At 44.5% G+C, this 16,473-nt stretch overlaps 1 protein-coding gene across 2 annotated transcripts in view; it reads left to right on the top strand.

The window, feature by feature from the left end:
• Positions 1-15,280, top strand: part of Znf597 (zinc finger protein 597) — a 47,013-nt gene extending 31,733 nt beyond the window's left edge. Inside the window, exons 3-4 of one of the 2 annotated variants that reach the window (XR_009226805.1) lie at positions 9,442-9,586; positions 9,683-15,280. The gene's annotated coding sequence lies outside the window, so the exon portion shown is untranslated. Of the gene's footprint in view, positions 1-9,441 lie in introns of both variants that reach the window. The other variant, XR_009226804.1, reaches the window with a different exon arrangement.
• Positions 15,281-16,473: the final 1,193 nt, after the last annotated feature.

Below are 16,473 nucleotides of genomic sequence, written 5' to 3'. Positions count from 1 at the left end.
GGGAGTCTGTGGAGGCTGCTAAGGCTGGGTGAGTCTTCTGCTTGCTGGCGGCCGGGAAGCAACCCCGGACCTCCTCGCCGCTCAGAGCCTTGTCCTAAGCGCTTGGAGCGGGTCCCGGACCCGCAGCCGGCGCCGGGGCCTCCCCTCTACCCTGCTCGCTTCGCGGAGTCTGAACCACAGTTCCCGACCAGCAGATGCTTGCTGAGTGGGGAATGAACCAGCTTGCTCCCCATCTCAGTTTGCATTTCTCCGAGTGCGCCATGGCCAAAGTGGAACAAGTTCTTGAGAGACCTGCATGAAAACATTTAGCAATGAATGGGTTGTCAGGGCTCTGGGGGAGTACAGGCATGTACCAGAATAGCATCTACTACATTGTCCAGCTATTCCAGGTGCAGGATGTGAGAAAACCTGTCAAAGTTCTGGTTGGGAGTATGCTGTGTAACAGTAGGCAGGATACCTAATCGCTCAGTTTCTGCTGTTCTGCTAAAAAGGAAAGCTAATCATAACACCCTTGAGTTCTTTATCTCTAGCCCTCCTGCCACAGTAAAACTTAAGAATTTTTCTATTTATTTAACTATTTTTAAGTGTACAGTTCAGTAGCGTTCAGTATACTCACATGTGCAACATGAATCCATTTTAATATTGCCTGCTGAGGAAATATAAGCTACGATATAAAAATCCAAAGGAATACTATCTTTCTCATTGGAGCGTTTGTCATTTGATCTGTTTTAAATAATTGAAACCCACTCAAAATAACTAAAAGATACGGCTTTGCCTAAACTGGCCCTGGCAATCCAAGTATGTAGTCTAGTCTCTGGTGTATTGGTAACCTCCTGTTATCAGGCTCATCCCTGTGGTGGAGGAGTGGAAGAGTGAGTGGGACATAGTTGCAGAGAGGGGCAGTCTTACATCTACCCATTTTAGCCTTTCCCTGGAAATTGAGAACTTTCCCCACTCTCCTATATGTAAAATCTCACAGAAGAATCTGATAGGCTCAGCTTTGTCCTATGCCCACTCCTGGGGTGGAGTGAAGGGCACTGTAATTAACAGCCCCACCAGAGCCAATGAAACAGAGAGGGGCTCTTTCACAAAGAAAAAGACACTATCAGATGACCATGAGGGAATGCTGGGAGCTAAAAACATACAATCAGAACCACCATTGTCACCATGTATGTACGTGGCCTGGGTGTATGTGTGTGTGTGTGTGTAATAATAGTGAAGAGGTTATTCGGTATGCACACACACTAGTTATCTCAAGATAAGATGGCAATTGGTGAGTCCAGTCTTCTTTGGGGTCAGGAGGGACAGGAAAAAGACTCAGTATGTAGGAGAAGAGGAAGAACAGGTGGACTGATTGTGAGAAATAGTTTGGATGATTCAACAGCTAGGGAGAAAAGTTATTTTTTTATTTCTAGTGTTTTGAATCCTCAGTGTTTATTGTGGGGGGAGAAAAGGGATGGAAAGTGAATCACAGGAAGCAGAGTGAAGGAAGATGGACTAGGTTTATGCTATCTTTTGTCATTCTCCTTGGCCCCCTTCAACCGAGAGCCTTTTCTTTCAGCTATGAGTCTCTGTATATCTGTGACACTCATGTCCCATTGATTCCAGAAAAATCCTCCTTCCTGGAGAACCTGGCTGCCTAGTGATTTGGGGAAAGATGGAATCTGATCCCCAGGTAGAAGTGTCAATCAGTTTGTTTAAATGATGGCTGCAGCAAAGACTCCTCAGACACACTCATCCTCAAACAAGGACTCTACACAGAACAGAAACAGCCACTCAGGGACACCACCCTGACCCCAAGGCCTCCCACTAGTGCTTTCAGGCACTTCTGATAACAGGAGGTAGCAAGTCCCCATGAAGCTTTTAGCAAACTCTGGTAACTCTGTTGTCAGTGGCTGAGGCCTAAAACACACTCCAAGGAACAGTTCCTGACCATCTTGCCAGATGCCCACATTGGTGAGGAAGCTGTGTGTCTGGTTGAGGATGCACAGAATATTCTCTAAGAACAGATGAGAAAAGGAAGTTGGAACCTTGGGGTTTTGGTTATGAAGAAGTGGGGCATGGGGCACAGAAGTTGTTTCTTGAGAGGCACCTAGAGAGATGATAGCACACAGACCATTCCCACAGAATGCCCATATTGTCTGGGAGAATGTCTCATCTGCAGACCTGACTGGTGCTATGATATGCTAGATGTGGGGGATTTTACAGTGACAAAGACAGGCCTCTGCCCATGGGGGACAGATAAGAAACAAATGAATAAAGATAGTTTCAGTTAAGTGCTAGGAAGGAAATGAACAGGTGATCTGATAATGAGAAAGGGGGTAAGGCTAGGCCTCTCCTGGGACATCTGAGTTAGGGTGAGGGAGGAGAAGGAGCCAGTTGTACCAAGAGCTGGGAAGAGAGTATTCCAGGAAGAGAGCCTGGGTTGCAAGGTGATGTGTTTTGGAAAGAGGAGGGAGGATTCATGGACAGCTTAGAGATCAACAGGAAGAAAGAGGACATGAGATAAGGTGAAGAAGCCTTTTAGGCTGTGAAGGGATTTGGGATTTTATTTTATAGGCATCAGGAAGGCCCTGAGGAATATTACCAGGGAATGATGTGATCTTAAATTTTAAAAAGACCACACTAGAGTTATTTTTGTGAAAGGCATGGTTTGGAGAATGCAGGGTGATCAGTTTTAGGGTGTCAGTATTAGTGTAGATGTATGAGAATGTCCTGGACCAGATGAAGGCTGGTGGAGGTGGAGAGAAGGGGACCAGTATGAGGTATCTTTTGAAGACAGAATTGACATTGGATTTTAGAAAAGAGCCTAGAGCTGGGTTCACAGAGGCTTCTTAAAGGAAAAGCCAAAGTTCCCATTTCCAACACTTATTCACCATTTTTAGTAGTGTTGGTGTTATTAGGCTATTTGCTGGATGCTTTCATTTAAGTGATCTTACTTCATCATTTCCAAGACCATGTTCTATTAATATTTATTTATTTACACAGTACTGGGGATTGAACCCAGACCCTTTTGCTCTACTACTGGGCTATACACATAGCTCTTCTTTTTTGAGACATGTCTCACTAAGTTGCCAAGGCTAGTCTTGAATTTGCAATCCTCTTGCCTTAGCTCCGAGTAGCTGGGATTATAGTTGTGTCCCATTTTGCCTGGCTTATTCCTGTAGCAATACCTTGGCTCCTGGACTGTTTCTCCCTGCTTCCTTAGGTTTCACACTGTTATTTAGTGCCACTCTTAGAGGTTATATGTCCAACTTTGGCAGAAATTTGTGATGACAGATAATGGGGTCTGTTCTCAGGCCCCATATTCTTTTTCTCTCTTTATACAGTGTGTTTTTGAAATTGGTGCATTGTACTTGTACATAATGAGGGGACTTGTTGTTACATATTTGTACATGCACACGATACAACAATTAGACAAATATTACTCCCCAGCACTTGCCCCTTCCCTTCTCCTGCTGTCCTTTACCTCTACTGATCTTCCATTGATTTTCATGAGATCCCTGCCCCCCACACCTTTCTCTTCCCTTTTTTCTAGCTTCCACACATGAGAGAAAACATATGACCCTCAACCTTCTGATTTTGGCTTATTTCACTTAACAAAATGTTCTCTACTTCCATCTGTTTCTCTTAAAATGACATAATTTCATTTTTCTTTATTGCTGAATAAAACTCCATTGTGTATATATACCTCATTTATTTATTTATTTATCCATTGATGGACACGTAGGCTGGTTTCATAGTTTGACTAATGTGAATTGTGTTGCTATAAACATGGGTATGCATGTATCACTGTAGTAGGACTTCAGTTCTTTGAGATAAATACCAAGGAGTGGTATAGCTGGGTCATATAGTAGTTCCATGCCTAGTCTTTTGAGGAACTTCCGTACTGATTTCCATAGTACGGAGTAGTTGTACTAATTTACAGTCTCATCCACAGTGTATAAGTGTTCATTTTTCTCCACATCCTTTACAGAATTTATTATTATTTGTTTTATTTTTTTGTGTGTAGCGGGATTGAACTTAGGGGCACTTGATCACTGAGACACATCCCCAGTCCTATTTTGTATTTTATTTAGAGATAGGGTCTCACCAAGTTGCTTGGTGCCTCACTTTTGCTGAGGCTGGCTTTCAACTCATGATCCTCCTGCATCTTTGGGATTACAGGTGTGCATCACCATGCCTGGCTATTATTTGTATTTTTGATGACAGCCATTCTGACAGGTATGAGAAGAAATCTTAGTGTATAGTTTTGATTTGCATTTTCCTATCTACTAATGATGTTGAACATTTTTTCATATATTTGTTGAACATTTATATTTCTTTTTTTAAAAATTTTATTTTAGTATTTATTTTTTAGTTGTAGCTGAACACAGTACCTTTATTTTATTTATTTATGTGGTGCTGAGGATCGAACCCAGGGCCTCACAGGTGCTAGGCAAGCGTTCTACCACTGAGCCACAATCCCAGCCCCGAACATTTATATTTCTTCTTTTGAGAAGTGTCTGTTTAATTAATTTGCTAACTTATTAATTGGGTTGAATTTTTTTGGGTGTTGTTTTTTTGAGTTCTTTATATATTCTAGAGATTAATCTTATATCATAAGAATAGCTATCAGGGCTGGGGATGTGGCTCAAGCGGTAGCGTGCTTGCCTGGCATGCACACGGCTCTGGGTTCGATCCTCAGCACCACATACAAATAAAATAAAGATGTTGTGTCCACCGAAAACTAAAAAATAAATATTAAAAAATTCTCTCTTAAAAAAAAAGAATAGCTATCAAAGATTTTCTCTCTTCTCTAGTTTTTCTTCACATTCAGATTTGTTTCCTTTGCTGTGTAAAAGCTTTTTAATTTGATGTCATACCATTTATGAACTCTTAGCATTATTTCCTAAGTTTTAGGGGTCCTATTGAGAAATCAATTGCCTATGCCTTTATGCTAGAGTTTTGGTCTTATATTCCTTCTAGGGGTTGCATATCTTCTGGTCTAATTCCTATGTCTTTGATCCATTTTGAGTTGATTTTTGTGCAAAGTGAGATACAGGGTCTAGTTTCATTTTTCTACATATGGATAACCCATCTTCCTAGCACCATTTGTTAAAATGGATCTCCAATGTGTTTTTGGCACCTTAGTCAAGGATCAGATGACTGCATCTGGGTGGGTTTGTCTGTGACTTCTATTCTATACCATTGGTCTGTCTGTTTTGAAGTCAGTACATGCAGTTTTTGTTACTAAAGCTCTGTAGTATAATTTTTGTGATTATTGAAGACAGGTATTGTGATGCTTGCAGCATTGCTTTTTGGTTTACAATTGCTTTGGCTATTTACTCTCTTTTATTCTTCCAAATGAATTTTAGGACTTTTTCCTAGCTCTGTGAAGAATGTCATTGGTATTTTCAGGCCTCAGATTCTGAGACTTGAAAGTGCTCGTGAAGGAGATGGCCCCTTTCGGAGCAGCCAGAGAATCACCTGGAGGCTCTGGGGTGGGGCCTAGGAACTTGCACTCTGGACAGGTTCCTGGGAAGCCTACCACGAGAACCTCAGCTTTGTGCAGAAGTTCCCCTCTTAACAGTGGCTCTTTCTCCTCCAGCTAGATTTGCTCCTCCAGCTCTCAGGAATCTGCCTGAGGAGGGGCTCTGACACAGGAGGTAGGTGCTGGGGTCTGGACAGCTGGGTCCCAAGTAAGCTGTGGTTGACACCTTCTGTCTCTTTTGAGATTCCCATTTCACCTTAGCATTTACTTTCACCCTGAACCCCTTTTCATCTAGAGACATCGGAAAGATTTCATGCCATCCACTGAGCTGCTCAGAGTATTTTTTCACTGCCCACTCTGACTTCATGACTCTTCACCTATCCTGCTCCCCATCAGATGGCCGACTTTCACTATTTATTCTCATTTTGTAATTTACATAAACAGATGGGCCAGATAAGGAGGTGTTCCTGTTTTAGATAAGGAATAGGGGAGTACATCCTATAACCAGGCTTTTTGCCCATGAATCTTGGCTTCCCTTCAAGTCTCTCCTGTTCACCCTCTTCTTAGTGGTACCTTCAGCATGTCCCAAACTGTGGAGACAAGCAAGCCACAACCCTTACAGTGAGTCTCTTCTCCTGGGGAAATGAGTGGGACTCAGGATGAGTAAATAGAAAGGGCAGATTTTGTGGAGAATTCTGCAGACCATGTCAGTTGGGAGAGGATGCCTTTTATACTACCCTGAACATTCTTATGTTTTATGGGAAAAGCCAGTGAGGTGTCTTCCCAGAATAACAGTAGGCAGTTGTAGTGTAGTTTGGGGAACTAAGATACAGCTTCTGAGGCTACTGAACCCCTGCATTTAAGGATAGACGGTCCTCCCCAACCCAATCACTGTGCACTGTGGCAGTGTGCACTGGGACTATGAGGAGACCAGGACACTCCTGGCCATCCTCAGTAGCTCTCGGTTTTCTGAAAACCCTCTCAGTTCGTGGAACAACCACGTCTGCTGGGCCATGACAGAGTGACTCCAGGAGCAGGGTTTTCTATACACTCCAGAGCAATTCTGCACCAAGTTCAAAAGCCTACAGTTGAGCTGGGCATGGTGGCTCATGCCTGTAATCCTAGCAGCTCAAGAGGCTGAGGCAGGAAGATTGCAAGTTCAAAGCCAGTTTCCAGCGTAAGTGAGGCCCTGAGAAACTTAGAGAGATCCTGTCTCCAAATTAAAAAAAAAGCCTACAGTTGAGTTACCAAAACCATTAAGAGGCCCTATGCCCGAGTCTTGTACCTTTTCTGAAGAAATGAGTGTTCCTTCAAGCTCCTGGACCTCCTATGCAGGTGATGCTGTTCCTGGATAAGAAGGAAATGTTGCTAAGGCACAAAGGAGCCAGAACAGGAGCCCACAGGGGTTGTGGAAGTTGCATTGTGAACTGTGCAGAAGGACTGCAGAAATATTGGCCCAGAAGTTAGAAGACTAGGCCTGCAGTCCTGTCCCCACACAGACCTGGTGGGACTTTCAGCCCTGACAGGTTGGGCACGTCTACTTGGAGGCTATTAGCCTAGCAGACTAGAGGGAGTGGGCACTGCTTTGGGCTTTGTTGTCATCTCCATGTGTGAGTCTGTCAGGCCAGGAATCTTGGCTTTTATCTCCCTTGTTTTCTAGAGGGAGCACTCGCTGACCTCGTTCACTGAATCCGGGACATCTTTTCCCATGGAATTCCACTGCTTGTCATACTCAGATTGCTAGTTAAGCCTGCAGGCCAGACTCCATCATCTCCAGCACAGTCACCCCTGTGCTGACAGGGGCTCAACAGCTTGCTTTGTCCCACTTTGAACTGGCCAAACCCAGGGTGGCCTTTTGTTGGTCTGCTACCAGAAGTCAGGCCATTTGAGATTAAGAACGCACCTATGTACATACTGACAGAGGACACAGAGCTCACTGTTAGCCTTAGTTTTGTCATCATGTCAGGATATCCAAATGACAGGGTAGAAGAAAGGTTGTAGAGGTTAGTGTATAATTTGCCTGTGACCCCAGAATTTGGAGCTCAAAAATATTACAATTGGAAAATAAACTTAGGCTTCTGATTAGCAGGAGACTTAACCTCATGGAAAATTCCAGTTGGGTGTTTCTTTCTTATTGCCCTTGTTACATTGTTTTCCTTCTCCATAGTCCAATGCATTTTTTCCAGGTTTTGAAATCAAGAAAGTGATTTAAAAAGATAATTCAGAAATAGAAATGAGCAAGCCTTTACAGAGAACATCTAGTAGACAAAGATTTTACCACTCTGAGCTAAAAAAAAAAAAAAAAAAAAAAAAGCCTGGGAGAGTGAGCCCAGTGCCAAGAAACCTGCACAGACACTCTCTGGGGCAGGTGATGAGAGACCCTCAGCCTGGGGAAGACAAGTTGCCAGAGACTTTGTACCAGGACATGGCCTGTTCACACCCTGTGTGGGAAAAACAACTCAGAGTGCACCCTTTTCCCCACAAGCTAAGCCCGCAGTGGGAAAGGCTTCTGATGGTTCTGAATGTGGAAATGGTTTTAGTAGAGGCTCTTACCTTGTTTGGCATTAGCATCCACACGGGAAAGAAGTCTCACAAGGGTGGTGAGTGTGGGAAGGGCCTCAGTGAGTGCTCTGACCTCAGTGCCCATCAGCAAACTCACTGGAGAGGCCCCTTCAGTATGAGCAAACCTTCAACCAGAGCTCCAGCCTCACTGCCCCACAGAGGATGCATATTGGGGAGAGACCTTATCAGTACACTGTCTGTAGGAAGAGCTTTGGCAACTCCCAGAACAGTGCTCATGACATGGCCATGCTGCATGGAGCCCCATGGTTGGGTGCACTGTGGATGAAGCTTCCGTAGCTACTCCCACTTGAGGGAAGAGCCTCCAGTGTGCTGTCTGTGAGAGAAGTTCCACTGAGAGTAGTACACTCATCTGCCTTCAGGCAGTGCACACAGAAGAGTTGCTACATTACAGGAAGGAAGATATTTACCTCACAGATTCACAGATTCCTCAGGCTAGGCATTTCCTAGAGCTGCCTTCTGCTTTTGGAGAGGTCTAGCCATCCCTGACTTAACGGTAGACCTGCTATAACTAGACCTTCAGAACCACCTCCAGGAACAAGAATCAGGATAAGGATGTTAGCCTATTCTGCAGACACCTGGCTGAGAATGAGGCTATTTGACAAGGAGAAGGCTGTAGTTTTTGTAAGGCCTGTCAGGAAACCAGAGCCTCCCTGTGGTCTGGAAGTTGTCTGAGAGCTGTTCCTGGCCAAGTTACTATGGCAAAAATAGCCCTCACAGGGTTAAGAAAGGGCTTCCCTCATAGGGAGCAAGCCAGAAGTTAAAAGCCTGGATCTCTTTTAAACCGGTATTTGACCTCAAAGCATTCAGGGTTATGAACTGCTGCTACCTTCAGGGCAGAAGATCGATGCTCTTTGTAGCTTAGTACCACCAAAATAGGAACAAGGGCAAGGCAGGCAGTCTAAGCGATTGGATGATACTGATTAGTTAGGGGATGAGGCAGAAGATATCAAGGATAACCTTTGGATTTCTTGTTTAAAGAGGGTGCCAAGTGGAAGGAGATGCCATTTACCAAGATGGAAATGATGCTAAAAGAGCAGATATTGGGGAGAAAATTCAGAGGTTCAGTTTTTGATACTTTGCAGTTAGAAAATGCACAAGAAACTCAAATGGTGCAGTAAAGTAGGCCACAGGATTTAAACTCTATGGCTCAGATGAGAAACCAGATGGGAAACCATCTTCATAGGGTATTTAAAGCTGAGAGTAAGAAAATTGCGATGATTACAAGTGTGGTCTGTGAACCTCTTGCATGAGTATGACCCTCAGGTATTGGTTATAGAAAACTTAGGCTGTCCCATATACACACAATTTCTGGGGGCGGGGGGATCTCAATAATTTGCATTTGGAATAAACTTCTAAAATGATCTCTATGCCTATTTAATTTTTAGGATCCTTGGCTGAGTGAGAAATGGAGGACCTAAAACTGAAGCCTGAGAAATAACGAGAGGCATGGAAGAAGAGCATTATCTGAAAAGGAGAAGGAAAGGCAGAGGGCGAGGACACTGGAATGTCAGGAGAATGGAGAATTTCAAGGTGGGGGGGAGTGATCAACTGGGCTTGAGGTTCTTTTTTTTCTTCTTCTTTTTTCTTTTTTTCTTTTTTCTTTTTTTTCATATTTATTTTTTTTAGTTTTCGGCGGACACAACATCTTTGTTGTATGTGGTGCAGAGGATCAAACCGGGGCCACACGCATGCCAGGAGAGCGCGCTACCACTTGAGCCACAGCCCCAGCCCTGGGCTGGAGGTTCTTGAGATGTCAAATGATTTGGGGACCAAGAAAAGTTTATTGGATTTTTCAACCCAGAGATCAATGGACCCCTCAACAAGAATAACAGTGAAACAGTGGTAGCAGAAGCCAGATTAGAGAAGACAAGACAGAAAGGGGAACATGTGGAGAGATGAGATTGTAGCTACAAGGAAATGTGAGTTCAAGAGTAGTTTTTAAAAATCTAAGAGATATCCACAGCATGTTTGAATAATGTTTCAGGAAATCAATACAAATACAAACTCAAGACTTTCCACTGGTTGTATTATTGATGGCATGCAGGCAGCCCAACCTCTGACAGCCCCAGAGGACCCAGGCAGGAGAATGTGTCCTTCTGTCTGGATGTCTAGTGGCTGCTGGGGACGGGTACTACCAGCTAACAGAAAAACTTGAAGAATTTCATTCAAAACACAGAACTGACACACAAGGGCCTTCCAAAATTACCATGGAATGAGCCTTTCTGAAGAGATGGCCAGAGAAAACAACAAATCCAGATCAAGAACAGAGCTGCCTCAGTCTGACAGCTGCACCCCCACCTTACCTGCTACTGATTCTGGTCCGAAAGAACTATGAGGTCATGTCTGTGATGTCACAGACACTGACAAACTTTCATCTCTGGACACTCTCTGCTTCTCTTTCCAGCCTGAGACTTTGTGTCTCACCATTCCTCAAAGTAGTTGGGGTCTCCTTTAAAGCCCTATGGTCTGCAAGATCCTAAGTATGATTCCTGGCTCTTCTCTTGGAAAAATTCCTGGGGATGGGGCTTCATTAGCTTCAGTTGGAGCACAGCAACACCCTCCTCCATTACTGCAGGGTTGCTATTCTTGGAGCTCACACATTATTGTCTGAATACAAAAACTCCATCACTGATACCCTGCTTCACCCCTACAGATCACCGTGTGGACTCAGGACAGAAGTATGGGAATAGAGATCTCTGGAAAGCCAAAGCTAAAACACTGAATGAGAAGTCGGATATGTGCAGCTGGGTAAAACAGGACCAGGAGGAAAGTTATATCCCAGTGCCACAACTACCACTGGCAGAGAGCACAACAGAGTCCTGTTTGCTCAGGGCAGTGTAGGGAGTCTGTGCAGCCACACCCTGAGCTCCTGAGCTCTGTTATATATGCAGCATACTCCCAGTCCTTCTGGTCCCACTCTGGCCATCTCTTGATAACAAATCTAGCTGTATTAATCTGTTTAGAGAAGTGTCCCCCTCACATTGAGGCTGTTTTAGTCAGATTTTTCACTGCTGTGACTAAATGATCTGACCAGAACAACTGTAGAAGAGGAAAGGTTTATTTACAGCTCACAGTTTCAGAAGTTGTAGTCCATAGAAGGCCAGCTCTATTCCTCGGAGCTTGAGGTGAGGCAGAACATCATGGCAGAAGAGTGTGTCAGAGGGAAGCAGCTCACATGGAATCAGGAAGCAGAAAGAAAAAGAGTCTCCACTTGCCAGATACAAATATATACCCCCCAAACCAGGACCCAATTCCTACCTTCTCCAGCCACACCCCACCACTTCAGTAACCACTCAGTTAATCCCTATCGGGATTAATTCACAAATTGGGTTAAGACTCTTTTTTTAATATTTATTTTTTAGTTGAGATTGTACACAACACCTTTATTTTTTTATTTATTTTTATGAGGTGCTGAGGATTGAACCCAGGGCCTCACACATGGCTAGGAGAGTGCACTACGGATGAGCCACAACCTGAGCCCTGGGTTAAAGACTCTTACAACCGAATCATTTCTCCTCTGAACTTTCTTGCATTGTCTCACACCATGAGCTTCTGGGGGATATTTAAACCATAATAGAGGACTTAACTAAAATTCCTCTGCCTTGCTGTGCATTGTGAACCATCACAAAGCAAGCACTTCAAGAACCAGAAGATTTTCATTCAGAGCTGGCTCAGTTGAATATAACTTGAAGAGGAAAAAGTTTGTGTTCTACAGGGGATATGTGTCTCTCTTCATTATTGAGGAGGAGAGACCTACTGAAAGCTTAGTGTTTGGTGAGAACATCCAGTCTTGCCTTTGGCCCACTCTCCTGGAAAGGAAAAACAGCATTCTCTTAGGAAGGCTGACATGGACACCGGCTGGGGAAAAAAAGAAGTGATAAAGAAGGAAGAGCAACAAAATCAAGATTTTCCACCTGTTCCCACTGCCTGTCCCATACCCAAGCCCATTACAACCTGCTATCCATTTTCTCTGACCATACTCCCTTACCCTCCCACTGCCTTGATGCAGTGGCACATGCATGTAATCCCAGCCATTCGGGAGGCTGAGGCAGGAGGACCACAAGTTTGAGGCCAGCTCTGGCAACTTAAAGAGACCCTATCTCAAAACAAAAAATAAAAAGGAGGGGCTGGGGATACAGCTCAGTTGGTAGAGTGCCTGCCTTGCATGCACAAGGCCCTGAGTTCAATCCCCAGCCCCCCCCCAAAATAAATAAATAAATAAATATAAAAAGAGATGGAGATGGGACTGGGGGTCCCATCTCAGTAGGAGAGCACTTGCGAGCATATGCAAGGCCCTGGGTTCAATTCCTAGCACCACCAGAAAAGTGGTGGGGTCTGGAGATGTAACTTAGTGGTAAAACACCCCTGAGTTCAATCCCCAATACAAAAACAAACAGAAAAAAGCCGTTACTTTGGTCCCCCAGGTTCTCACTCCAAATCCTGTACCAAGGTCGTTGCTTTCTGGGTGATGCTCCATCACTCAGACCCAGCTTGAATCTCCCTGTGTAGGATGGTCAGGAATTGCTTTAGCCCCAGAGTTCTCTCCTGAGTGCAATGTCAGCTGTTGCCTTTAACAACAGAGCTCTCAGAGTTGGTGGAAGACCCTGAGAAGCCCAGATACTTGCTACAGTCTGGAGGGCTGGTGGGAGATCTCCAAATTGCCAATCCCTTTGAGAGAGGTTAGCTTTACCATCAACCACCTGAGAGACAACAAGGATAGGTGAGGAGTTCAACTGCATAAGCTGATCTGCAGCTCAAAATTCAGTTCCTACAACTCTGAAGAATCACCTCCAGCTAGGTCTCTCAGATAAAATCTTTGCTCTGGAAAAGAGGTCATGTGAGAATTTATTTCTCTTCATTTCCTCACTCTAAAAAAGAACTAAAGAATGTATAGTTTTCTCATCACATTCATAAAGGCTCTGACCTCATCAATGAATTAATCAATTGATAACTGAATAGACTACTGGTAGGTGGTGAAAGGGGGACATAATTAAAGGAGTGAATCCTTCAAGATATGCCCTTATGGACTGTATCTGTCCCTGGCCTCTTCCTCTCTGTATCCCTAGCTAACATGAGCTGAGAAGTTTTCCTCCACCACATCCTTCAGCCAATTATTTTCTACCTTACCTCAGGCCAGAGCAATGGAGTTGGATGACTACAGAATGAAAATTCTTAGCTGAAAACAAATGTTTTCTCCTCAAAGTTGTTTTTCTGTTATTTGTCACAGTGATGAAAAGCTAATGCAGAGGCAAAACTGGTCTTTGCTTGAGATGTCTCTGACATCTGTACCCCTTCCATTTCCACTACTATCATTTTAAGGCAGGGCATCTAAAACAGCACGACTGATATTTGGGGTAAGATAGATCTTAGGTTGGGGTAGGTGGGCAACCTGTTTTGAAAGATATTTGGTTACATCCCTGACCACCTCCCACTAGATGCCAGTAGCACCATCCCAGTGATGACTAAAATTATCTCCAGACATTGGCAATGTCTGGGAATATCCTCTGAGGGGCAAAATCGCCCCTGGTAGAGAATCCCTGATCTAGAAATAGATTAACATCTTCACCCACCAAGCTTTTCCTGCCTGAAACACTCTTTCCCCAAAGTCCTAATTCATTCTTTCCATAGACAGTGAATACGAAGAATGGCTGTTCTCCACCCCTCCCAACCAGGAAAGAACACCTGAGCCTAGACCTTACAAATGTAGAAGAAAATTCTATGTCCTCAAGAGGGTCTCATCCTCTTGAAAACGAAAGGATGAGGATTATAACAAAGCCACCTCCACCTTCTTGAAGCCTCCAGATCCTTCGAAGCCTCGCCCCTGCCCGGTACTCTCAGGGCGCTTTATCTGCACCCACCTAATACCAGAACTGGTTTCGGGAGGGTTTATCTACCGCTCTCTGAGGGCAAGTAGCTTCTATGTAGTCCTCTTGCAAGAAGGCTTCGGTGACGCCACGCCTCCCAGATAGAAGGCCCAGTTGTCTCCGCCACCGAGGTTTTGCGTCCCGGGACCCAGGAGCTGACAGCAGCGGGGCAGAAGGCGAAGACACAGCCCTTACATACACGCGCCATGAAAAGCCCAGCCCAGCGAGACTCACCTAGCACGCCGGAAGCTACCGCGGGCACGCCGGAAGTTGCCGCGCGGCACGCCGGGATCTGAAAGTCGGGACGCAAGTGCACAGGCCAGGTCCGAAAGTTCGCCTTCAAAGACCGCCCCCTTCCTCCTGGTTTCCGCCCTCTGCTAATCGACTTGGGTTCTCACCGTGAGGGTCCTTCTCTCATACTCTGGACCAATCATAACGTCCGAGAACCCCTCCGTGCGTCCACGGAGGCACCGGTTGTGAGGCGCTTCCCCTTGTCGCTTGTGTTAGCAGGCGACGCGAGGCTCACAACCCGGTTTCACGGACGAGGTGGTGAAACTGTGCTGACACCTCGGGGCTTGCTCTGTTCGGCGTAGTGCCTCACACCCCGCGACCTCAACCCCGCCCAACAGCCGGGACGTCGGTACTGGAGCTGCTTTCGCCCTCCAGACGAGGAATCCGAGGCAGAGTTCAGATGACTTTCTATCGACAGAAGTAGTTAAAATTCATTTCTGATCTACTTTATTCCTAATTTTGTTTTTAAATATTACGGTAGAACCACAAAACATTCTTGATCGGTAGAAAAGCTGGGGATCAGCAGGAACGATGGGAGGTCCCAGGGATACAATTTCCCAGGGAGAGGAAATCAGTTTTCTGAAGAAGCAGGGTGTACAGTCAGCCTCTCAAGAGAACAGGTTGTCAGCCCTGCTCACAGGGCGCCCACAGACCATAAGGACAGAACAAGTACCACACCCCACCCCCATTTCCCCACATACAGAACAGACCTTAAACATAAACAGATCAGTAGATATCCCCATTGAGCAAAGCAAGAAAACCAACGTACCACATTGGTTGGTCTCAATTAGGTTCTCAGGCCTGACAAAACCAGAAACTAAAGAATGTGTAGACAGGACCTCCGGGGAACACAGGTGTCATTCTCACTCTGGAGACTGAGCAGTGTCCATGCTGAATGTAATTTCATTTTAAATAAATCTTTGGGGTGTGTGTGTGGGGGGGGACATGACTATGCTATCAGTAATTTGCCTGCTCAGGACACAAGAAACTGAGGGACCTGCTTCTTCCTGCAACATTCCTAGTCTTCCTATGACAGTTCTCCCTTACAAATAAATCAGCTTCATAACTACCTCCAGAAGTGCATTCCTACCCTAGACCCTAGAGAAAATAACTATGATAACTATATCTTTCTTAACTAAATATATATAATCTATGCGGTGTCTTAATTTTTTTCTGATTCTGTATGTCCACCTCATATTCTAAAACTGCATTTAGGCCTGTACCACAATATATATTCAGTCTTCAATCATTTCCCTTTTGATGGACATTCAAACACTCTTCTGCTTTTCATGTATCTCTTATTCTGAATTGGGAGTTTCTGGACTTATTTTGAAGAGGATTGGGATTTGGAGTGCAAGTGAAAGAGTGGAGGACAATATTAAGACTTCTAAATATGGTTTTCTGCCTTCATTTTTGCTCCTCTTCATCCATCTATGGTTTATAAAGGTAGTGGTAGCACAAAGAGCAGTAATCCATCAGAATATAGACTGAGGCAAGTGGAATGTGAAATGGACTGATAAAGTATTTCATCTTTGATTAAACATAGCACGGAGAGGGTTCCCAAGTATGTTTATTTAACGAACTGGTTGCAGATTGGTTTTAGGGACAGCCTATGGTCACTACACTGCCATCTGCTGGCCCTTCCAATAATCAGTGGTAAAGCAAATACTCAAGTATTTCTACTCCCAGTGTCATGACTTTTTAAGTTACCTTGCTGCCTTCTATTCAGATGGTAAGATAATAGATGGCTGCATTGACAGGAAAGAGAGAGAAAGAGCCTTTGTGTGGGGAGAAGCAAGGACATAACCATGCTTTTGATGGCCATAGTTCTGCATCTCTGAACCACCTAGAAGCTTCTTCAGTGTACCCCTAAGGGTTTTGCTCCTCATGCTGTCCATGAGAGTATGAAACATGGGTGTAACCAATAAGAATAGAGAGTTTGATCTGATCAAGGAAGTAGTTGTTCCTATGCTAGATTTAGTCAGAGGTGACTGTCCCAAGGAAAGACCACTACCACATTATGGGACCTGCGTGTTCCAAAGTCTGTGCTCCTATTTGTCCTTGTAAGATCAGATCTTCAGTCATCTATGGCAATGTAGCCATAGGTGAAAGGGATCAAGCCAAGTGAAACCAGTAAAAATATGTACAATGAACAAACCAAGTAAGGAAATGGCCTCAGTGCTTGTTAGGACTAGGTCTCTAAAGCCACACACTATCATTTCTATTTTTTTTTAGAAGTCAGTTACAATATTTAGTTCACAC

The sequence above is a fragment of the Marmota monax genome, unplaced genomic scaffold (assembly GCF_021218885.2).
Source record: "Marmota monax isolate L192 unplaced genomic scaffold, Marmota_monax_Labrador192_F-V1.1 WCK01_AAM20220418_F8-fsc00035, whole genome shotgun sequence".
NCBI classification, from domain to species: Eukaryota; Metazoa; Chordata; class Mammalia; order Rodentia; family Sciuridae; genus Marmota; species Marmota monax.
This window is presented reverse-complemented; position numbering and strand designations above follow the sequence as displayed.